This window comes from Pelodiscus sinensis, chromosome 18, assembly GCF_052426305.1.
Source record: "Pelodiscus sinensis isolate ZL-2025 chromosome 18, ASM5242630v1, whole genome shotgun sequence".
Classification (NCBI taxonomy): Eukaryota; Metazoa; Chordata; order Testudines; family Trionychidae; genus Pelodiscus; species Pelodiscus sinensis.
Genome location: NC_143069.1, coordinates 19,448,405 through 19,472,632, shown reverse-complemented (window position 1 = coordinate 19,472,632; position 24,228 = coordinate 19,448,405).

Below are 24,228 nucleotides of genomic sequence, written 5' to 3'. Positions count from 1 at the left end.
ACCAGGCCCATGCTTCAGGCCCATCCTTTCTAGTACAGGATGTAGCCTGGTAACAAAGCCCTGACTGTGGTATCAGGAAACCTGGGTTCTAGTCCTGCCTCTCCCACAGGTTGGAGAGGTTATTCCCTGTCTGTAAAATAAGACTAATGATACTAACCTTCCCTTTTTAGACCTACACACAGCAACTAGGGATTTTTATTAACTACTCAAATATCGGTGAGCCTGGCTCGCTAGATGAACCATCCGGTTCCTCTTGGAATCATGTTAAATGCTTGATCCCCATGACCAAAGTCTCAGATACTGGGAGAAGTGACACGGGGGAATAAAAGCTGCTGTCTGAGGTAAAGTACCTGGCAGGAATCCCCTGGAATGGGAGCCATCGCTACCAGGAGCCCAGGAATAACAAGACTCCAAAAGTCCAGCTGCCAGGCAGTTTGACCATCTCCTTCAGGCCAGTGGCCCAGAATTCCAGGACATCTTTGGGCCTGGGTTTAAAAAGAGGCAGTACCGTGTGCTCAGCCCCTTTTTATCCATCCCCTTTCCCTCCATTGGCACGCAACCCTCAAATGGCCAAAGGTTTCCCTTCCCCTCCCTCCTTGGTTAAACAAGCTGGTTAAACAGCTCGAGGGGATGGAGTGATAAGCACCCACTGACAGAGTCGCTCGGGTTGCAGGGCCAGCGTAAGTCCGCTTTTAAAACTGCCGGCCATAGCTGCAGCTACGGGAGGGGACTCTAGCAAGGGCCTGGAACAAGGAACAGGGCTCCACTCCTGCATGGGATTCGGGCTTCCCCCAGGCAGATGCTCTGTTGCTGCTTTCCTGTCTCTCCCTTCTCCAGGTGGAAGGGGACGGTTAGCCAGTGTTCCCTGCAAGCTGAGCTCTTGGGCGGCCAGCCAGGAGACATTCAAATGCTGCCCAGTTTGCTAGCCGGTAGCATGTGTTTCTAGTGGTGGTGCATGTGGTGTACTGGGTGTAGACATAGATCTTGTTGTTATAGTAACTGCGTTAGGTCACTGGGGGTCAGCCCAGCTGGTTTGGGTTTTTTCTAGCTAGCTCCGTGCTATGCAATAAAATGGACACTTGCAACTACTCAAGCTCTCTGTATTTCCACTGATTTCTTCCCATGCTGTGAAACTCCACGTGACGTAACAGTGCACATCCGTGCATGCCTTGGTGCACATAACAAAATGTATTCCGCACAGGAGTGGGGGAAAAAGTAGAGGCATTATTGCTGCTAGCTCCTTACTGAAACTCAGTGAAAGGCAGGGGAAATGAGAGATCAAGATCCTGAGACTGACAGTCCCCAGGAACAACGGGGAGAGGCTAAAGTCCCAGTTCAGCCTGACTGGCAGAGCAGGGAGCCAGGAGGGAGCCAGGGTCGGCAGAGTGGGACTGAGCTAAGGAGAGAGCAGGGGCCCGCACTGATCTGGGGAGCAGGGCTGGCCTCGGGGAGGGAGAAGGGGAGGCCGGGGTCAGGATCGGGGGCAGTGCGACTGGCCTCAGGGAGGAAGGGGGTCAGAGGCAGCATGACTGGCCTCGGGGAGGGAGAAGGGGAGGCCGGGGTCAGGATCGGGGGCAGTGCGACTGGCCTCAGGGAGGAAGGGGGGGTCAGGGGCAGCATGACTGGCCTCGGGGAGGGAGAAGGGGGGGCCAGGGTCAGGATCTGGCCCTTCCCCCCCAGAGCTGCTTCCCATCCCCTCTTCCTTCCAGCCAGTTCCTGCCCCCCCCCCCCCCCCAGCCAGTCCCTCTTCCTCCCTCCCCCCTGCCCAGGATCAAGTGTGTCCGTTTCTTGGGGGGAAGGGTCTACCTCGCAACCCTACGAGTCAGACCCAGCGCAGGCACCAAGTGATGGGGACTGCCGGAACTTTGGGAACCTGAGACTGCGGGGTGGGGGTTTGTGGCAGGTCAGGAGATGAAAGGGGAAGGCACTAAGGGACAGGGTGTAGGGTGTAGGAGACTTTGAAAAGTCGTGGAGATCGGGCGAAATCCCGGATGATTGGAAAAAGGCAAATGTAGTGCCCATCTTCAAAAAAGGGAAGAAGGACGATCCAGGGAACTATAGGCCGGTCAGTCTTACCTCAGTTCCTGGAAAAATCATGGAAGGGATCATAAAGGAATCCATTTTGAGACACTTGAATGAGAGGAAAGTGATCAGGAATAGTCAGCATGGATTCACAAAGGGCAAGTCGTGCTTGACCAATCTGATTAGCTTCTATGATGAGGTAACTGGCTCAGTGGACATGGGAAAGTCAGTGGATGTTATATACCTTGACTTTAGCAAGGCTTTTGATACGGTCTCCCACAATATTCTTGCCAGCAAGTTAAGGGAATGCGGATTGGATAAATGGACGGTAAGATGGATAGAAAGATGGCTAGAAGGCCGGGCCCAGCGGGTAGTGATCAACGGTTCGATGTCAGGATGGAGGTCGGTTTCTAGTGGAGTGCCCCAAGGTTCGGTTCTAGGACCGGTTTTGTTCAATATCTTTATTAATGACCTGGATGAGGGGATAGATTGCACCCTCAGCAAGTTTGCAGATGACACTAAGCTAGGGGGAGAGGTAGGTACGCTTAAGGGCAGAGATAGGGTCCAGAGTGACTTGGACAAATTGGAGGATTGGGCCACTAGAAATCTCATGAGATTCAACAAAGACAAGTGTAGAGTCCTGCACTTGGGACGGAAGAATCCCAAGCATAGTTACAGGCTGGGGACCAACCAGTTAAGTAGTAGTTCTGCAGAAAAGGACCTGGGGGTTACAGTGGATGAGAAGCTAGATATGAGTCAACAGTGTGCCCTTGTAGCCAAGAAGGCTAATGGCATATTAGGATGCATTAAGAGGAGCATTGCCAGCAGATCCAGAGATGTCATTATTCCCCTTTATTCGGCTTTGGTGAGGCCACATCTGGAGTACTGTGTCCAGTTCTGGCCCCCCCACTACAAAAAGGATGCGGACGCATTGGAGAGGGTCCAGCGGAGGGCAACCAAAATGATTAGGGGTCTGGAGCATATGACCTACGAGGAGAGGCTGAGGGACTTGGGTCTGTTTAGTCTGCAGAAGCGAAGAGTGAGGGGGGACTTGATAGCAGCCTTCAACTTCCTGAAGGGAGGTTCCAAAGAGGATGGAGAGAGGCTGTTCTCAGTAGTGACAGATGGCAGAACAAGGAGCAATGGTCTCAAGTTGTGGTGGGAGAGGTCCAGATTGGATATTAGGAAAAACTATTTTACTAGGAGGGTAGTGAAGCATTGGAATGGGTTACCTAGGGAAGTAGTGGAGTCTCCATCCCTAGAGGTGTTTAAGTCTCGGCTTGACAAAGCCCTGGCCGGGTTGATTTAGATGGGATTGGTCCTGCCTAGAGCGGAGGGCTGGACTTGACGACCTTCTGAGGTCTCTTCCAGTTCTGATTCTATGATAAGGGGATGGTTGGATGAAATAACATGATCTTGGTAACTAATTGACCATTCATTTCCAGTTGGAAATAGGTCAATGGAGGGATGATAGGAGTTGCTATAGGGAACTTTCTGGGTGTCTGGCTGGTGAGTCTTGCCCACATGCTCAGGGTTTAGCTGATCGCCATATTTGGGGTCAGGAAGGAATTTTCCTCCAGGGTAGATTGGCAGAGGCCCTGGAGGTTTTTCGCCTTCCTCTGTAGCATTGGGCACAGATCACAGCTGAAGGACTCTCTGCATGTTGGGGCCTTCAAAGTATTGGAAGGCTTCAATATCTGAGACATAGGTGAGAGGATTATTCTAAGAGGGGTGGGCGAGATTCTGTGGCCTGCACGGTGCAGGGGGTCAGACTAGATGATCATAATGGTCCCTTCTGACCTTAAAGTCTATGAGTCTATGAGTCTATGAGACAGACAAATGCCAGGGGGCCAAGTGGAGACAATGAGGAAAAGGACAGGAGGGGAGGTGTCAGTGGGGGGGGGACGGGACAGGATGATGCTAGGAGAGGAGAGGGGAAGGGCTTTGGGGGCTAGAGGGGAGAAGGGGAGGTGCTGGGAGAAGGCTTGAAAGAAGGGGTGGGCATGAGGAAGGCGGAGATGGAGCAAGGCACGTGTAAAGGCATAGGGGCATGAGGGGAACGGGGGCAGAGGGTGGTGAGGGAGTGGGCAAAGTGGGTAGGGGCAGTGAGGGAAGGGGGAGGCACCAAGAGGGTGCAAGGGTAAGGGAAGGTGCAGGTGCCAGGAGAGTCCGGGGGGGTGAAGCAGAAGGGCAGACACCTGCAGTGGAGGGACCAGCACCAGAGGAGAGAGGCAGGGCAGGTGTGTAGAGGGGGGTGTTAGGAAAGGGGATGAGGAGGGGTAGCTCACATGGTCAGAGTGGGGGCTACTGGAGGAGTGGGCACAGGGGGAGAGAGAAAGGCTGCTGGAGGGGGCAGGTCTCGGGAAGGCCGAGGGCAGTGAGAAGGGCAGGAGTCAGGGCAGCAGAGGTGGGTGAGGGATTGGGGGGCAGCAGGCACCAGGGGAGCTGATGGAGGAAGGGAAGGAGACAGGGCAGCAGAGGGGACAGGTAAGTGGTTCATAAGATATTTATGAATAACTTGGGTGCCACACTGACACATCCAAACAAGCCACAAACTCAGTACTGGTGCACAACACAAAATGTATTGTGCTCATGGGAGGAAACTCTTAGAGGGAACACTTCCCCCAGCCTCCCCACCCCCCGAGTTAATGTCTCACACATTGGGTTAATGCAATTGCAGGATCGTTGCACGAGGGGGGGGTTTGGTGAGGGCCAAACTAATCCCTATTGGTAAGTGGATGGTGGGAAAAGTCCTTGGGGGGGGGGGGAGGTCACATGACACCTTTTATTTCTGGTCATGTGTCCATATTGCCCTGAAAGTGTTACCTCCAGAGGCGTGGTTAATGGGAGTCAGGGGGCGTGGCTAATGGGGGTCAGGGGGCGTGGCTAATGGGGGTCAGGGAGCGTGGCTAATGGGAGTCAGGGGGTGTGGCTAATGGGGGTCAAAGAGTACATTTAAAAACATTCTTTGGGTGCACACCCTAATGAAATGTGCTGCGCACGCCTATGGGCAGAGAGCAGATCCAGTCCTGGGAGCAGGGCTGCAGCCACAGAGTTATAGACGCCGCCCAGAGAGCAGATTCGCATGCTGGGAGCAGGCCTGCAGCTGTAACCCACACACCTGATGTGGGTCACTATCCTATGGAGTGGCACTGAGACCACGTCCAGCAAGCAATTATTACAAGGGAGCTCTTCAGCCTATGCTGAGAGGCAACTGACTTATAACTCAAGCTATAGCAGCTCCTGCCCTAAGCTCCAAAAGTCCCAGGTTCTAATCCACCTGGTGGCAGTTGCACAGCCATGGAAGCAGAGGGGCCAGGGAACCCTCTGTACAGGACTCCCCCCTCCCCCCCACACAGACACCCTTGCTTCCTGGAATCAGCCACCTAGGTGAATAAAGCTGGAAACCCCCATGCCTATAGCTGTGCACCTTTGCTAAATAGCTACAGCCATTCTAAAGTGCCCAGATCTCACAACTAAAAAGGAGACATCCCAATGAGCTGCTAAGCTGTGCTGCCTGCCTCGGATGAGGAGCGAGTGCTGTAACTCTGGAGCCTAATGATGGTGGTGTCCTCCAGCCATTTTCAGATTAGTACAGCTGCCTCCCTGTGAACCAGGTGCCAGCTGGCCATGGGGTCCCATAGACCTGGCTTGTGCAGCCTAACCTGATAACCAAGCAGCCCATCCATTACTAGCCAGCCGATTACCTTGGGCATGGGAGACCATAGCACTTGTAATGCCTGGGGCTTTCACGCACTGACAGGGCTTGACTTGATCGGCCAGCTAGGGAGAAAGAAATAAACAGAAGGCAGAGGAGTCACCAAGAGATCAGAAGACCAGCACGATGCCTTATAGGCCGTTCAGCTGTGAAGAGTCACCAAGACAGGGCAGGTGATGCTAACCTGAGTTAGTCCATTAGCTGCGGCTAGGCTGGGCTGGGCCATGAGAGGAGAGACAGGCAGTAAATCTGCAGCTGTCAGACCATAAGGAGGACACGGAGGTTTCAAAACCAGCTCAGAGAACAGGGCTGGGTAAGATGCAACCTACCAAACACTGTGATCTGGCCACTTTGTGTTTAGATCCTGCTGCCCATGCCACCACCGAATTCTAAGTGGGGACTCAGGCAGCAGGATCCAATTTTAAATGATTCACGGCTCAGGGTTACAGCAGGGGCGAGAGCCATGAGCCCTTTAAAAAGCTGTAGCCACACTGGACAGCTGCCAGTAGTGGCAAATCTGTGAGCTCTTTTCTGTGCTTTTAATAGAAAGCCTCAGCCGCGGAGAACTCTGAGGGTGGGCTAGTCCACAACACCGCCCCTTCTGCCTCAGGCTCCGTCCCTTCTGTGGGTGGAGCCGGCCTATGACCCCATACCAAAATCCATTAAGTGGCCCCCTTCTGAAAATTATCGCCCAGCCCTGTCACAGAATCATAGAAAAGTCTGAGTGGAAGGGACCATGATAGGTCCAGTGTTTCGCAAACTTTTTTTATAATTTACCCCCTTTAAAAAAAATGTGTAAGTACCCCCAGTACCTACAGTTTTCAGACACACACAATTTTTTTCTACCGTTGCAACACATTTGTTTAAACAACTGCATCGTAGCCGGGCGGGCGATGGCATTTTTGGGTGTAAAAGGTACAAAAAGAATAAAGCGCTGTCAAACTGAAAACTAAAATTCAGTTTTCTCCAAATTTCAGTTGTGTTGACGTGTCCCCCAGACATCTCTTGAGTACCTTTAAGGGGACTCGTACCACTGGTCGAGAAGCACTGATCTAGTCCACCCCTGCACCGAGACAGGAGCAAGCATGTTTGTCTCACCTCTTGGCTCCTAGGACACGGCTTGAACTAACGCACTTGGAAAGACATTATCGTATATACGCCCAAAGTGCTTCGTCTCAGTGTATTACCATAAAATCTAACTGACCAAACTCTGACCTTTCATTTCCCTGTCACTTGGCCAGCTACAGCCTCACACGCCTTCGGCATCGATCTCAAAGCCCTCGTCACGCTTTTACACACCTGTGCTGACACGCTTGTGAGCCAGGCACACTTGTGCGACACGTCCCAAAGCACTTGCTCCAGGGCATTACATCGCACTTGCCTGCCTTTGATGGACAGGGAAAGGGAGACCTGAAAGGCCTCTCCAAGGTCACCAGTGCGAGAGTGAGCGCAGAATTGCGGAGCAAGGGTCTAACACACAACTCTGTGCCTTAGTCACTAGGTGGCATTAGATTAGAACCCGGGAGTTCTTACACCCAACCCACTGCCCCCTCCACTAGGCCATGCTGCTGGCCTCCCGCCTCTCCCCCAGGGCTTGGAGACAGACGGGAGGCTGGAGCCAGCCTGCGCAGAAGGGGCTGTAACGCTTACAGCACGTTCATGACACTGCCCCTGCGCAGCCCCTCTCAGATCCACACTCGGAACCCACAAGAAACACCCCAAGAGCGGAGATGAAACCGCCACTCACCTGCAGCCCAGCTTCCAGGAAGGGCAAAGCAAAAGCGGCGCTCGCGGATTCCAGCCCAGCCTGGCACCTGCTTCCTGAACTTTGGCCCCTTTCCTCCAAGATAGCAGGAGGCTGCTCTGGGCCTTTTGTGCCCACGACGGGGCAGAAAAGCAAACTCAGCTGTTGGTTCCATCTTGCAGGCAGAGCCCCGGCAGACAGTGGCAGGCGGGGGTATCGACTGACCCTCCAACTCAGGATATTCCCCCCACACCTGGATTCGCTTCCTAGTCATCCCCATCTCCCTGCACGATCCTTGTTTCTCATCCCGCCGCTCCGAGAAATTGTCAGAGCAGGTTGATCCCGACCTTGCCAAGGGCTTAGGTTACATCACAAGGCTTTGCCGCCACAGCTGGCTTGGCTTGGGTGTGTGGCAAAAGCCCCCCCCCCCCCCCGCTTGCACAGCTATTCTGGCAAAGCCGCCAGGGCAAATGGCAACTCTGCCGAAAAGCATCTGCTGGCTTTAAGCTCCCTGCGAGCTGTTCTCATCGCTCAGCCATCACCACCACTGCCCTGCCTCTGTCCTGCTCCTCATCCCCGCCCCCACTCCTATCCCCTGCTCTCCTCCATCTCCTCCCCCTTCCCTTCTCCTGCCCCTCCCCATTTCCACCTGCCCTGCCCATCCCCGTCCTCTCCCTCCCCCCGTCTGTCCCCCTCTTATGTGAGGGCTTTGCTGGAAACGCCCCCCCCCCCCCAAGCCCGGGAGATCTCCCCTCCGGGAACAATTCAGCCCCCCCCATCTCGCTCCCTCCACTCCACAGTATTTCCTCCATTCCTAACAGTTGAAAATTGAGCTCCCCCATCCCCTCAGGTGACAGTCGGGCTCCCCCATACGCAGCTGCCTAGGTAGGCACCTCCGCAGCCAGAGCCTGCCCCTGGCGCCCACGTCCCCTCCCCGACTGCCTGTCCCAGGCGACCACCTGAACCTGCGTCCCCCATTCCCTCAGATCACAGCTCCCTCCCTGACCCTGCACCCCCCGACACCCCTCCCCCAGGCCAGACTCCTCTCTGGCACCCGCACCCCCTCCCCCAAACCCTCTGCTCCCCCTTCACCCAGGTCACAGCTCCCTCCCTGACCCTGCACCCCCCCGACACCCCTCCCCCAGGCCAGACTCCTCTCTGGCACCCGCACCCCCTCCCCTAAACCTTCTGCTCCCCCTTCACCCAGGTCACAGCTCCCTCCCTGACCCTGCACCCCTCTAGAGCCCCTCCCCCAGGCCAGAGTCCTCTCCTGCGCCCATACCCCCTCCTGGACCCTGCACCCCTATCCACCGCCCCAGATCATACCCCCCCCCCTGCACCCAGGCTCCACCCCTAAGCTCCCTTCTGCACCCAACCACCCCGTCCCAGACCCCAAAGCCCTCGGTAGAAATGTGGCCCTTGATCAGTTGCCAAAATGGCCCCCCCATTACAAATTATTGACCAAGCCTGATCCAAATGTTTTTTGAAACATTGTTTAATGAGAATGTAAATACAATTCAATACAATTGGGAGGGTTGGGGGGAGGGGGACGCAGCTGCTGGCTCCTCAGCTCTTGCTGCTCTCACTGGGTGTCTTCCTGCTGCAAGGGAAGCAGAATCCGTCACATTCATCCCTGGGGACTCAGGGGAACTGGCCCCCAGCATTTCCACCCTCCTCCCCCCTGCTCTCTGGTCACCCCCCGTCAGGCCCGCAGGGTGAGCTCCTGACCCCCCCCCCCCCAGAGCTCCTGACACCTCGGCCCCCTCCCGCCTCCTAGGACAGTTTCTGTGTTCAGAGCCTCCCCCACCCCCAGGGACGCTCGCAGGGGCAGGAGGGATTCTGCCAGCAGGGACGTGGGGTGGGGGCAGCCTGAGGAAAGGGGCGGGGGACTCCCTGAGGGGATGGGAAGGAGACCCTGGCCCTGCCCCACTCTCCTGATCTGCTCCGGCTGCTCACCATGTATTCCAGGAGCTGATGGGCCTGCCCATGCAGGGCGTGGGCCAGGACCAGCCCGGCCTGGCTGGGGCGCCGCAGGGGGGAGCGGGCAGCGAGCAGAGCCTTGTCCAAAAAGCAATTCTCCTGCTCTGCTGTGAAGAGCTGCCCAAAGACCTGGAATCAAGAGCACAGGAGGTTTCAGCTGACGGCCCAGAGCCCGGCCCCAACTCCTGGGGCTAAAACAGCTTCCTCCTCCCCCAAACTCCCTTCCAGACCCTGCACCCAGACGCTCTCCTCACCCGGCACCCCAACCCCTGCCCCAGGTCACAGCTTCCTCCTGCCCCCAAGACCCTCCTACCCCCACGAGGGCCCCAGCCAGCCCCACCCCCGAGCCCTGCCCTGCCCTGGCAGCGCGTCCTTACCTCTCCCACCCTCACGCTGTTGCTGTGAGCCAGGACCCATCTTTCTTTGTAGTAGTGTCTGCACCACAGGTCCTCTGCCTGGTGGATGTTGAGGCCTGCAAGAGACACAACAGGGTCATTCTGCTGGCAGGTCTGAGCCCTTCCCCTCCCACGGGTCCCTGCAGGCATCCCTGGGCAAATGGAGGGGCACAGGGGGCAGAAGGGGAACACAGAGGGACGCATCCCCCCTTGGGCCAGCCTGGGGGAAAAGGGCTGGGTCCCCTCCCCCCGCCGCCGGCACCCTCAGGGTGTCCCTGGGGCCCAGGTCCTGGCTGGGTTCCTTACCCCTGTGGTGCAGGAGGAGTTGATACAGGCTGTGCACCCCCTCCCGGGCCAGCCGGCTGACGTCTTCGGATGGGTCCGAAATAAAAAGGCCCAGCTGGGCCACGTGGTGACCCATCCTCGGCCAGTCGGCGGAGTTCTGAGGGGAGAGAAGAGGGGGGGTCCCTCAGCATCCTGGGGCTGCACGTCCCATGCAAACGGCCGCCGAGGCGGGTCTGAGCTCGGGGGACGGACAGAGACACCTCTCGGGGCGGGGCGGGGCCGGCCTTGCGAGGAGACAACCCAGAGCAATGGCCCCGACTGAAGGGTCACTCCGGGGGTGGAACAAGGGGATCCACTGACGGCCACTCCCCAGTCCCCAGGCCCAGTCCCTCAAGAGCCCCCCTGAAGGGCCCAGGGTCGCCCCTCCCCGGGGAAAGGAGAACGCGGCCCATTCCCGGCCCATTCCCGGCCCTGCCTCTGCCTCCCGGGGACGCTCCCAGCCCCGCGCCCTGCAGCCCCAGACCCCCCGGCTCTGAGGTCACTTACGTCAAACCCCGGGAGGGTGGTGGCGACTCCCAGCAGGGCCGTGGTGCTGCCAAGGGCCCTGGCTCGCTCCTGGGGCAGGCGGGACTCCAGCCACGGGCTCAGGTGCTGGGGGGGAAAGAGGCAGGTCAGGACCCGTAGGGAGGTGCCGGTTCTGGGCAGAGCCTGGGGCTCCTCTCGGACTGTGCCCCCCCCAGCCACTGACACTGCTCCTCTCTCGGCCCCCCCCCGAGGAAGCAGGGACAATGGCCCCGTCCCCCCCACGGGGCTCACCTCCATTATGAGCTGCAGCCGGGCGGTGTCTGGGGACTCGGCGAGGAGGCTCGCCAGTAGGGCCTGGAGGTCGTAGGGAAGGGCCCGGATGAACTGCTGCAAGACAAGGGGGAGCCCTGGGTCAGAGGGCGGTTGGGGGATCCAGGCCACCCGCTGGCTCCGGGGTGCAGCCTTGAGCAGGGTCTGAGCCGCCTCGCAGAGCAGGGAGGAGCCCAGGCTGGGCATGGAAGGGACGGGCCCCCCGGGAGAGCAACGGGAACCCTGGAGGGAAGGATCCAAACCTGCAGCTTCTTCCCTCCCTCTGCCCCCCCCCCTCCTCTCTGGAGCTCCAGCCCAGCCCGGGAGCAGGGCCCGGAGGGACGTACCTGAGTGTGGATGGGCTCCTGCTGCCAGTCCCCAGACACTGTCTGTCCCACGGCCGCCGTCAGCAGGGGGCTCAGGAGCTGGGCCCGCAGGGGAGGCTGCAAGGTGCTGGCAGGAGAGAGGGGCAGAGGCTGTTAATTCAGCAGCAGGAGACAGAGACTTTCCCGCTCCCTGGCCAGGGGATCTGCTCTGGGGGGAGTCGGCGGGGGGGGGGGTCGGTACCTGAGGCTGCAGGCGGCATTGAGGCAGTCGGCCAAGACCAGCGGGGGGGGCGAGTCCTCCATGATCTCCTGGGAGACCCAAGGAGACAAAGGGGCGTGTGAGGCTGGGCCCCCAAGAGACGCTCACGCGGCCAGCGCCCCCACCCAGCAGGATCCAACCCCACTGCCTCCCGCTGCCCTGTAGCCCCCCTGCCCGACACAGGGCCCCTCCCAGCACCCCCCTCCCAAACCGGGACCAGCTCAATCCTTGTCCCCAGGCCGTCTCCTGCCCCTCCCTGCCCTGGTGACCAGCCTCTGAACGTCCTCATCCCTGCTCCCCAGGCGCATCCCCAGCAGCCCGCTCGGCTCCCTTCCAGCCCCCCATGGCCCGGGGAGACCCCTCCCTGTCCCGAATCCCCCTTCCTGTCCGGCACCCCACACCTGCCCCATTTCTGTGTCCCTCCCTCCTCCAGCATCCCCACCCACCCTCCCCATGTCCACCTCCAGCCCTCCTGGCTCCACCCATCCCGTTTCCAGCACCCCCACCCGCCGCCATGGCCCAGGCAGAGCCGCGTCCACCCCACGTATCCCCTCCCCTCCTCCCGGCCGCCGCGACTCGCTTACAACGATCCTGGCCATCATGGTGTCCTTGCAGCAGCGCGGCGCCAGGGTGTCCTCGCCCCTTTGGAGGGCGGCGAGGCAGGCGGGGGTGACGGCCAGAAGGAACCGCTGCAGGGCGGCTGGGCTCTGCACCCCAGAGAGTCTGTGAGCCTGGGGCCTGCCTGCCCCCCACGGACAGCTGCAGGGCTCAGGCCTCCCAGGAGTGGAGGTGGGAGCTGCCGGTTGTCCAAGCACCCACACTCCCCCCCCAACTGCTGCCTCACGCTTGTGGGGGCCCAGCTGGTGCATGACAAGAGCCCCCAGCTTGGGGGGCCCAGGTCATGCAGGAGAAGGGGCCCCAGGGGGATCCCCAGGGACAAGCCCCTCCCGGAGGGGGGGGGACGTGCTGGGAAGGGGCCGGACAATCTCGGATCCCCCCCGTGTGGAGAAGGTTCCTACCGTGTCCCGGGTGTGGAGCTGCTCTTCGATGTCGTAGATGGCCCCTTCCTCCACCCGGGAGTCCACCCGCTCCTGGCAGAGCTCCGCCGAGGCGCAGGGGGGCTCTGTGCGGGAGGGAAGGGACCAGGGTGACTCCAGCGGCCAGCAGGGGTCACGCGCCCCCATGTCAGGGACCCAGGGCAGGTTGTGCCCCACACGCCCCTCGCAGGGACCCATCCCCCTTCCACCCTCACATCTGCCAACGCCCTCAGCAGAGCCCCCACCAGGAACAAGAGAGCCAAGCAGCCCCCGCCCCCATCCATTGCCCAGGGTGCGGGGCAGACACTGGGGCTGCCCCCCCCGGGTACTGGGTGAGCCCCTGGGCCCAGCGTGTTCACGGCCCCTCACCTGGGTCTGAGCGGCTACGGGAGGTGGCCCGGCTGCAGCTGGAGGCCCAGGCGCTGCTGCTGACGGACCTGGACCCACAGCTGCAGGGGCTGGTGCGGGGAGCGACGGGCTGGGGGCTCCCGGAGACTGGCAGGTCCCCGGGGGCCGGGCAGGGTGATGCCCCCTGGTGGTAATGGGAGCTGGGCTCCCGGGGCAGGTGTTTCTCTCCACAGAGGAGGCCCCGGATCCACCCTACCCGGCTCCCCCGCTGGGCTGGGTCCCGCCTGCCCAGCCGCCTCTGGAGCCAGGTCCGGGGGGGCCTGGCCGGTGGGCGAGTCGCCCCGAGCTGGTGGGATCCAGCTTCCCCGCCCGTGGGGACGGAGGAGCTGCTCCCCACCGGCCCTGGGGCCATCTTCAGGGCTTTCTTGAACCACAGCCGAAAACGTTTGGCCATGCTGCAAATGAGGGGAGCAAAGGGGAGCTTGGGGCGCAGCCTGATGAACGAAATCCAGGGGTTCCAGCTCCCCAGAGCGACTGCCCCCAGCCCCCAAATGGCCCCTTGCTTATCGGTTCGGTCTTGCACAGGCACTGCAAGGACCTGAGGGTATGTCTACACTACCCCGCTAGTTCGAACTAGGAGGGTAATGTAGGCATACCGCACTTGCAAATGAAGCCCGGGATTTGAATTTCCCGGGCTTCATTTGCATAAGCGGGGAGCCGCCATTTTTAAAACCCCGCTCGTTCGAACCCCGTGCAGCGCGGCTACACGGGGCACGAACTAGGTAGTTCGAACTAGGCTTCCTAGTTCAAACTACCGTTACTCCTCATTCCACGAGTCTCCTGCCCATCAACAGCCCCTTCTTGGCCAATCAGGGGAGAATCTAAGGTGTGGGGGGTGGAGCGTTCTCCCCAAAGACACCGGCATAGACTTGTTCCAGCCCCACCTCCCCAGTCCCCACAATGGGGGCTGCATCCCCCACCCCACGGCTCCTGCAAACCACCCCCCGTCCTTCAGCTAGTCTGTTGGGTCCCAAGCTGGGGGAGGCAGCAAGGGAAGGTCACAGAGGAGGCAAGAACAGAGCAGAAATGTGGGGGGATGGAGGAAAAGGGAAACCAACCAGGAGAAAGCCCCAGTGGCGCTAAGGACGCAGCCCAGGTGAGGAATCACCTTCTGGCCCTTGACCGAGGGCTGGGCCTGCCTGGAACCCAGCCGGCCCCGGGCGGGATCCAACCCCTGGGGGCTCTTACCTTCGTCACAAAGGTGTCGGGATGTGGAACTCACAGAACGCGAACGAACCGTGAGGAGGAGACGCACCAGAGCTAAAGCAACCGGGGGTCTCCAAAGTCCCCTGGGCCCGCCCCCCGCTTTTATCAGCCTGAGATGTGGGTCCCTCTGTGAGGTCATCACCTCCCCACCTGCCCTTTGCCTTATATGCTGAGGGCTGCCCAAAGCCCCTGTGAGGTCACCGCCCCCCCCTCACCCTGCCAGGCAAATGTCCTGCCTCTGGCCACCCCCCTGGGAAGTTTGAGCCATTACTAGGGGTCCCTCCCCCTCCCTCATAGGCTGCTCCCTGCCCTACACTGCAGGCTTCTTGCACGAGAGCTGTTTCACGCCGGAGTTCTTGCGCAAAAGGTCTCGTGCAAGAGTGCCTCCACCCTGCCATGGGCTTTTGCACAAGAGCGTCCATGGCAGTGTGAACGCTCTCTTGTGCAAGAAAGCTCTGATGGTCATTTTAGCCATAAAAGTGTCTTGCTCAAGAAGCCCCTGGTGCCCGTCCACGTTGCCTTCTTGCACAACAGCTCTTGCACAAAGGGGGCTTAGTCATCGTCGGGAGAGGAATAACTCCTGTGCAAGGAGCCCTGTTCTCTGATGCTTTACTGCAAATTTACTTCTGCAAGAACACACGTAGAGTGTAGACGCGCCACAAGTTTTTTCGCAAGAACACACAAAAACAAGCCATGTGGATGTTTTCTTTTTAGGCAAAAGCCCCTTTTTGCACAAGATCGGTCGGCCTTTTTGCAGAAATAGGGATCTTGTGGGAAAAGGGGGTTTTTTGCACAAAAAGTAAACATCCACACGGCTCGGTTTTGCGCACAAACCCCGAGCACAAAAACGGATCGGCAGAAAATATGCAAATGACATTGCGTGTCATAGAGTCCCTCGTTAGCATATTTGTTGCCAAAAAAACTCGTTGTGTAGACGTAGCCTAGGAGAGAAGCGATCTCAGACACAAAGCCCTTCAGTAAGAGGGCATAGCCCTGGGGCGTGGTAGGAGACGTACGGCAGACATGGGAGGTCACTCTCCTAGCTATTTGGCACGGAGGAGGCCTCAGCTGGAGCACTGTGTCCAGATCTCAGGGCCATGTTTTAGGAGAGAGAGTCCAGAGGGGAACTATGAAAAGGGATTAGGGACGTTAGATATTCACTGAGTAGTCAATTAACCTCATGATTTCTTATCGGTTACTTGACTTTTCGATAGTCCCCAGGGGCCAGCTGTCTCAGTCCTGGCTCGCGCTGGGTGCGGGACCTACCCCCTCTGCGGCTCTGCATTTACAGTGTGTTAGGAGCCAGGCAGGCATGCAGCCTCGCTCAGTTCCAGTTTGCACCAGGTCCAGAAGCTCAGACCCAGCCCCCAGGCAAGGGCTGCTGCCAGCTTGTGCTGCTGCCTCTGATACAGAGGCAGCAGTACGGAGTGCCAGGAGGGAACTGGTCTAAAAAGCACCTCCCCTTGCGACCTGGCTGCCTGTCATCCCACGCTGCTGCCTCCGTTTTTGGCGAGAGAGAGCCGCCTGTCTTGAGACACCGGTGGGGAGTCGGATTTTCAAAAGGCAGGTCTCTGTCCTTTGTGAGCCTTCCAAAGCGCTTCGGTGGGGGGAGGGGGCAGGAAGGCGGACGACACTCAGGAATTGTAGCACCCAAATCCACGGAGTGTTTCGCCAGCACCTCCTGCAACAGAGCCCAATCCCTGACAGGCTTTTAGGCAAGATAGATCATTTGAAAAAATGACAGACACAGGGTTTTCCGTCACCGCTCTCCCTTTCTTTTATTTCCCTGGGCTAACTGGCTTGTTCCTCTTTGGCTAAGGATGGAAGGGTATGTCTACACTACAATGTTAGTTCGAACTAACGGACGTTAGTTCGAACTAACATTCATAGCCGCTACACTAGCGCTCCGCTAGTTCGAATTTGAATCGAACTAGCGGAGCGCTTAGTTCGAACTAGGAAAACCTCATTTTACGAGGCTTAAGCCTAGTTCGAACTTACTAGTTCGAATTAAGGGCTGTGTAGCCCCTTAATTCGAACGAGTGGGAGGCTAGCCCTCCCCAAGTTTCCCTGGTGGCCACTCTGGCCAACACCAGGGAAACTCTATGCCCCCCTCCCGGCCCCGGACCCCTTAAAGGGGCACGGGCTGGCTACGATGCCCGTGCCAGGTGCAAGCCTGCCAGCACCCAGCCAGCAGACCCTGCACCTGGCACGGCACAGAGCCACCCACCCGATGTCCCCCAGCCCACCCCCTCTTCCCGGGACCAGGCTGGCGGCTCCCGGAAGCTTGCCCGGGACCGCAAGAGGCGGGTACATTCCTGGGCTAGTGCGGACATCGTGGACCTCGTCCACGATCTCCGCACTAGGCACAGGAAAGTGGCCATCTAGGGCAGGAGAGCTGCCAGCCTGGCCACCCAGGAGCAGGTTTGCATGAAAATCAAGGGGGTCCACTGAGACCCCCGACCCTGAGCCCTGAGCTTACAATGGCCGTCCTGGGTCAGACCAAAGGTCCATCTAGCCCAGTAGCCTGTCTGCCGACAGCGGCCAACCCTAGGGACCGTGGAGGGGATGGACCAAAGACAGTGACCAAGCCATTTGTCTCATGCCATCCCTCTCCAGCCTTGCACAAACTTTGGGCAGGGACACCACTCCTACCCCCTGGCTAAGACTACTCCATGGACCCAACCTCCATGACTTGATCTCCCTTCCCTTTAAACTCTGTTCTAGTTGTAGCCTTCACAGCCTCCTGCAGCAAGGAGTTCCACCGGTTAACTATTTGCTTTGTCAAGAAGAACAACTTTCTCTTACTAGTTTCAAGCCTGCTACCCAGTCCTTTCCTTTGGTGTCCTCTAGTCCTTCTTTATGGGAACTCATGAAGAACTTTTCTGAATGCACCCTCTCCACCCAAACCCCTGCTTTTAGAGACCTCTATCCTGTCCCCCCTCCGTCTCCTCTTTTCTAAGCTGAACAGTCCCAGTCTCTGTAGCCTCTCTTCATCTGGGACCTGTTCCCAACCCCTGATCATGTTAGTTGCCCTCCCCTCTCCCAGCCTTAATCTTCCCCTCTCCCACCTCCTTTTCCCAGTCTCCCCCAGTTTTGTTCAATAAAGACAGAGTCAATGTTGGAAGAAACGTTATCTTTATTTTGTACATCAATAAGAAGGGGGGCTAGGGAAGGGTAAGTGGAAGGAGGTGAGAGAGGAATGGGGTACAAGCCCCCGATGGGGAGGACTGGGCTGGCTCTGCAGGCTTCTGGGGGTGGAAGCTCTCCTGCAGCCCCCCGATTACCCCCTCTCCCCAGATGGCAGCCTGTGGCATGTGCAGCCGGGCTGATGGCTGAGTGGTGTGATGTGCCCAGTGTGGGTACTCCGGGCACTCCAAGCCAGGACTGGTTTTCAAGCGGGGCACCCCTTAGAACTGTCTGTCCTGGGTGGGGGTCGGGACCCTTTAAGCGCAGCCCTCGGCTAGCCTGAGACTGCATCTCCACGCTCTAAGTCCTCCTCTGATGCCCTGCTGGCACTGCTTCCGGCCATCCTTAAGCCCTGTTCAGAGTCCACTCAATGTGGACTTGCTAGTTCGAATTAGCAAAACTAGTTTTTAGTTCTAGACGCGTTAGTTCGAATTAGCTTAGTTCGAACTAGCGCTGTAGTGTAGACATACCCGAAGAGAGGAGCCAGCAGGGGTAGAATGAATTGTGTACCAGGTCCTGGAAACAAGAGCATCTCCTCCAGATCACCCATCCACACCTGAACTGTTTAAAAGCTTGGCTGCCAATAAAGACACCTTAGCTCAGCAAATGCCAAGCCAGGCACCTGTGTTTGGACACGAGGGGGCCCTGTGAGGAAAGGCTGCAGGGCAGAGCTGTGCACAGAGTTGTTAGGGTCTGATGCAGGAAAGCCTTAGTGACCTGCGTGTTGATAGTCCATCCACCTGGCTGAGTCGTAGTTTGTGACCATCTATGGGGCAGAGACTCTCCCCTTCATTGCTGATCTGTGCAACTCTGGATACAGGGGGTCCTGATTCCAGACTGGGGCTCCCGGGCACGACAGTAACGTACCTAATAAATATTGTACAGCACCTAGCACAGTGGGGCTCTCACCCCTGATTGGGGCTCCAGGGTGCTACTGCAACACAAATTACTAATCACAAAGACAATCTCTTTCATCGTCTCTTTGATCTGTGCATCCACCCAGCCTCCCCAAACCAAAGATCATTTCACTGGGTCTATCTCATCTCTCTCCCCCCATCCCAGGCACACTGGGGACAGGGGATCTCAGGGGTGTCTCTGCCATGTCTGACTGTACATTTGCTAACACGGCTCGGCCTCACTCTCATACCCACCTTTCTTCCTCAGCAAACAAAGAGCCACAGCCAGCACCAGGACAGCAGGGACTGCAATTCCCAACAGGAGCTTTAGATCCAGCCCTAGGAAAGAACCTCGCTGTGAATGGCCTCTCCAAGCAGCCACCAGCCAGTTCCCACCGGCTGGACCTGGCTGAGTCCTGTGGTAAGTGACCCCTGACGTTTCCATGAGTAAACCTGGAAGCTCACCTCACGGTTACCTGCAGGTCAACATTATCTGCTGTTCTTTGGGAGTAAAAGTTCATTGAAGATTTTCAACCAATTTTTCTTCCCAAAGTTTGTTTTTATCCAAACATCGATTACAGGAAAACAAAATTTTCCCCCAAGCAATTCATGTGCTAGGACCTTCTTAGTCTTTCCTACAATAATTTGGATACGGAAGACACCGTTTTGCTTGGTTTAGAACCAACAGGCTTGTTCCATTTTAGATTTCCAAATGCAGAAACAGAAGACAAACGTCGCTTGGAAAGGAAACAAAGCCAAACCCTCTGTGTATCCAGCTGACATTTTAGGTCATGTTCTGAACAAGGAAACTGCCAAGTCAAAGTAAGACCAAAGGAAAACGTTTGTTCAGTTTCATGATTTTTTTCCCCCATCAAAACAGTGACATTATCCATGGCACGTTTTGTTCATAATTTTTTCTAGAAATAAATCTGGTTCTACCATCCCGCCAGGGCAAGTTCCTCAAGCAGGAAACATTCCTGTGGGAACTGCCCTGCTTCCAGGAAGCATCACAATTCAGCGCAGCACAAATAACTTTCCACAGGTGCTTAAAATGAAGCACATACCTAGGGCTATGTCTAGACTGCAGGCTTCTTTCGAAAGAGGCTCTTTCGAAAGCATCTTTCGAAAGAGCCTCTTTCGAAAGATCGCGTCTAGACTGCAGGCGGATCTTTCGAAGGAGCAATCCGCTTTTTCGAAAGAGAGCACCCAGCGAGTCTGGATGCTCTCTTTCAAGGAAGCCCTATTTACATTGAAGAACGCCATCTTTCGAAAGAGGAACTTTTGAAAGAAGGCGTTCTTCCTCGTGAAATGAGGTTTACCGCCATCGAAAGAAAAGCCGCGTTCTTTCGAAATAATTTCGAAAGAACGCGGCTTGAGTCTGGACGCAGGGGAAGTTTTTTCGGGAAAAGGCTACTTTTCCCGAAAAAACCCTTAAGTCTGGACACAGCCTAAGTGCTGTCCTGGATAGGGCTGGACTTGAGCTCATACTTGAGAGCTTCCTGGGCATCCAGCAGACACATGTGTGGGGCTGATCTACCTGAAAGCCACCTACTGGGTGTGGGTCCCTATCCCATATAGTGGCACTTAGACACTTACAGAGATACCATGAGTCTGCTCCACAACTGACTTTTAGCTCAAGCTGTAGAGCTGGGGTGGGGAACCTCAGACCCGGGGGCCGCATCCAACTACTGGTTTGATTGAATCTGGCCCCAAGGCTCAGGCTCCACACAGCCCTGCCCCACAGCCCCTGCTGTCCTACTGCAAGGAGCACACAAAATCTACTAGGCTGCTCCTCCCCCCAGACTCTGGAGTATGAAGAGTAAATGGGCAGTGTCTGTCTCCTCATTTGGGGGCCAGGAACTTTTGTCTGGGTGTCTGGCTGGTGAGTCTTGCCCACATGCTCCGGGTTCAGCTGATCGCCATATTTGGGGTCAGGAAGGAATTTTCCTCCAGGGTAGATTGGCAGAGGCCCTGGAGGTTTTTTGCCCTCCTCTGTAGCATGGGGCATGGATCACTTGCTGGAGGATTCTCTTCATTTTGGGGTCTTTGAACCATCGTTTCAAGGACTTCAATATCTGAGATATAGGTGAGAGGATTATTCTAGCAGTGGGTGGGTGAGAGTCTGTGGCCTGCACTGTGCAGGGGTCAGACTAGATGATCAAAATGGTCCCTTCTGATCTTAAATTCTATGAATCTATGAGGAATGTTTTTTTTTTTTTTTGCTTGCCACTTGTGTGTGGCCCCCAACTGATTTTCCTGCGGGTCAGTGGCTGCAACCCAAAAAAGGTTCCCCCACCCTGCTGTAGAGTCTCATGCACTAAGCTCCAGCGCTCTCAGGTTTGGTTCCACCTGTCGGCGCTACATACCCAGCGGAGCAGTTTTCTGTGGAAAACGCTGTTTCTTCAAAATAAAAACTTTTCAACGAGGTCACTTCAGTGTTGCTAAATTTCTGTTCCATGGAAAAATCTGAATGTTTGACTATTTCCCCTGATTCAGGATGAAAATACAATCGAGGAAGGTCAGAATTTGTTTGCTGATGTGGACACTTTGCAGGGAGTTGGGGCAAACAGCCAGGTTTGGGCTCTGATCAGTTCAGTTCCTGGGGCTCGGTTGCTCCCTGGGAACCAGACACTGGTGCTGGGCTGAGGTTCCTGGCAGAGGGGTTTGCCCACACGCCGGGTGTGACACTCTGGGCCAGGCATGGAGCACAGAGCATAACTAGCTAATGACACAGAGACAGAACCTGGGAGCCCAGGTGGGATGATGCGTCTGGTGCCTCCTGCCAGAGCAACCCCCCACCCAGTGAATGCAGAGAGGGGCAATAACTCACTGGCTGCTGGGTTAGCAGAGGGGGCAGGGAACTCCAGAGGAAACTTGCCCATCCCATGAATTTAGATTCCCCCTCTAGAAGAGCCATTTTCCTTCCCTGTGAAGATGTTGCCCGGCTCAGACATGCTGGATAAAGTCTAGGAAAGGGGCAGGGAGAATGTTCTGTGTTGGAAGATCCCGTCACCCTGTTACATGTGGCGTATTTCCTACATCCATCGTCATGGTGATCACACTAAGACTCGGGCTGCCCAGGCCAGGACCTACTTTGCCCTAAATAAAGACCCCACAACACAGAAACACTTCAGAAGCATTTACCTGGGGGGAATGAACCAACGTCACTGCCTCTGCTGGAGCCATCACCTGGGCAATAAACACACAAGAGCCATTGTCATGGCAATTACACTCAGACTGGGGGGTTATCAGCTGAGGACCCACCTTTCCCTACATAAGGACCCAGAAGGAAAAATGCTCCAGAAGCATTTACCAGAGGTGGGAGGGGGAGAGAAGATCTCCCAGCATCCCCACCGCTGGGTCCATCCCCTCTAGGCAATAAACACAGCAGAGATCAGAGCAGGCCCAGTCCAGGCCTCTACGCTGCTCTAGCACAGCTAGCCACTGGCAGCCACTGGCTGGGGGTAGGGCTGCTGGGCTCAGGGTGAGTCACAAATTGGATCTGAGTCAGCAATGGGAGTGTGTGTAAGACAGGGGAGGTGTCAGCTGACAGCCCAGTGCAGCATCAGAAGCAGCCCATGGTGTGGGGGCCGCTCCAAGCCAGCCATGGAGAGAAAGGGGAGGGAGGTGCTGCAGCCCGGCCTTCGTTAACTGGTTAAACTTAATGTTTCAGCAGTTAACTAATTAAACAGGATTTTACATCCTTAGCAGGTTTAGTCTTGAGAGAAGAAGCCGGGGAACATGGTAACAGTCTCTAAATCTGCTCAGGGCTGTTACACAGGGGCCGGGATCAGTGGTTCTAAGGGCACACGGAGGGCAGGGCTAGAGGCGATGGGGCTAATCTGCAGCAAGGGAGGGTTCGGTTCAGTAGCAGGGAGGAGAAGCTCTGGAACCGGCCTCCAGGGCAGGGTCTGGAGTCCCTGTTGTCAGAGCTTAGTAACAGGCTGCACAAGCCCCGTGTCAGGGCTGGTCTAGGTTCACTCTGTCCTGCAGGCCTTGGCGGCATCTCAAGGTCCCTTCCAGCCTGACATTTCTATGATGATCCCGTCACCCTGGTGCCAGGGCTGGGCCAGCCGAGCTGAGCTGTGTGAAACATGGGACGGGGTGAAACACACAGCAGGGGTGAGGGTGAAATACGGGACAGGGTGAAACACACAGGAAGGGGTGAGGGTGAAACACGGGATGGGGTGAAACACACAGGAAGGGGGGGGGGGGTTGCCTGGGACACACTTTGCACAAAGACGTTTTATGAGATATTTTGTTTCAGATTTTGGAAATTGATGAATGTCAGTTTGGATGGGGAGGGGGGTGTCATTTAATTGCTGTTCTCACACTGTCATTAACCCCATTCCCAGGATGCTGAGTTTCTGCTGGGCAGGGCTACAATAGGATATGTCACCCACAGACACGCACGGACGCACAGCTCACACCTTACCAATTACACTGATGTGTTGTGTGTGGCTGAGCTGGGATCTCGTCACCTGATTGTCGCTGTCCTTGATCTCGTACCCGCAGGAGAAATTCCCAGAACTGCCCCCGGACACCACATGCTCATAGTCGTAGGTGGCCTTCTCCTTTGAGCCCGTCTGGACTGAAACCTCCTCCCCGTCCTTGCAGAAGACGATGCGGGTGGCCAGGTGCCAGGAGGACATGAAGCACCTGACCTGCACGGAGTCCCCTGGCCGGGCCAATGTCTGGTTCAGGTAGAGGGTGGGGGCAGGGAGAGCACCTGGGGAGGGGAAGGGGGCAGAGCTGTCAGTGGGGTGTTGCTGGTGCCTGGTGCTGTTAGTGGGGCAGGAGGTAAGTAGAAGAGGGTCTGGGCCGTGTCTCAGATGGAGGCTCTGACCTGACCAGAGGCTTTATCCCAGGGGCTAATGGGCTGTGTACAGGCCTCAGGGCTTGGTCGGGCTGGGTGCCAATGCCTGGTGCTGTGCACTGTGCTAGAGCAGGCCCTGCTGAGGTCACTGACGGATGCAGCTGGGGCAGGACGGCTGGGAGTGAGGCCAAGGGCTGGGAGCTGGTGCTGAGGGAAGGTAAATCCTTGGGTCAGAGCTGGGAGGCAGCAGGGCAGGGAGAGGTCAGTTGGGAGGCATCTGCACCCTGCTCAGGCCCTCACCCAGGCCTGCCCCTCTTCCCAACCCATTGCTGTTGGCACCGCATTCAGCAGCGAGCAGCCAAAGGGGTGGTGGCTGGAGTGCCCGGTGGGGGAGAGGTAAAGGCCCTGGGTGCATTGAGGACAGACAGACTGGACTCACCGGGAGCTGAGCAGATCTCCTGGCTGCTGCGGCTCAGTGCTGGGAACAGAAAGGGGACGTGGGGTCAGTGCCAGTCTGGAATCTCCCCTGCGGTGAGATACCAGGGACAGCTTCTGGGGCCTCTGTTCCCCACACTGATTACAGGCTCCATTTTATGCCCTGCCTGTCCCACCAGGAGCACCCCTGCCTGTTCCATGAGGCTGTGCCAGGCACCGTGCAGAGCCCTGACCCCCAGGTTCCCTCCTGAAAAGAGCTGAAGTGACTTGGGCCCAGCCCTATAATGAGTCTGACCCCAAGACCCAGAACCCCTGAATTCTGGGTGAACTCATAACTGGAGCCCAGCCTCGAACCCATCTCAGTGTCTCTGGCCTGTCAGTAACAGGGAACTCTGGAGCCAGATGCTGATAACCCCCTGTGGTGAATAGGAGGAGTTCTGGCCAGCATTTGGTGACTAAAGGGTGAAAGTCAGATAGCTATGGGGGTGTTGGCAGGGAGCCAGAAGAGCCAACAACAGAGGGTGTTGAAATTTGAATTGAATAGATCTACCTGCCTGCTGATCTCTTTGTGTGAGTTTAAGGCTGCGTCCACACTACACCCTAAACTAGAAATAAGAAATGCATTTCTTATTTCAATGTTATTTTGAAATAGCTTATTTTGAAATTTGGCGCACCTACATG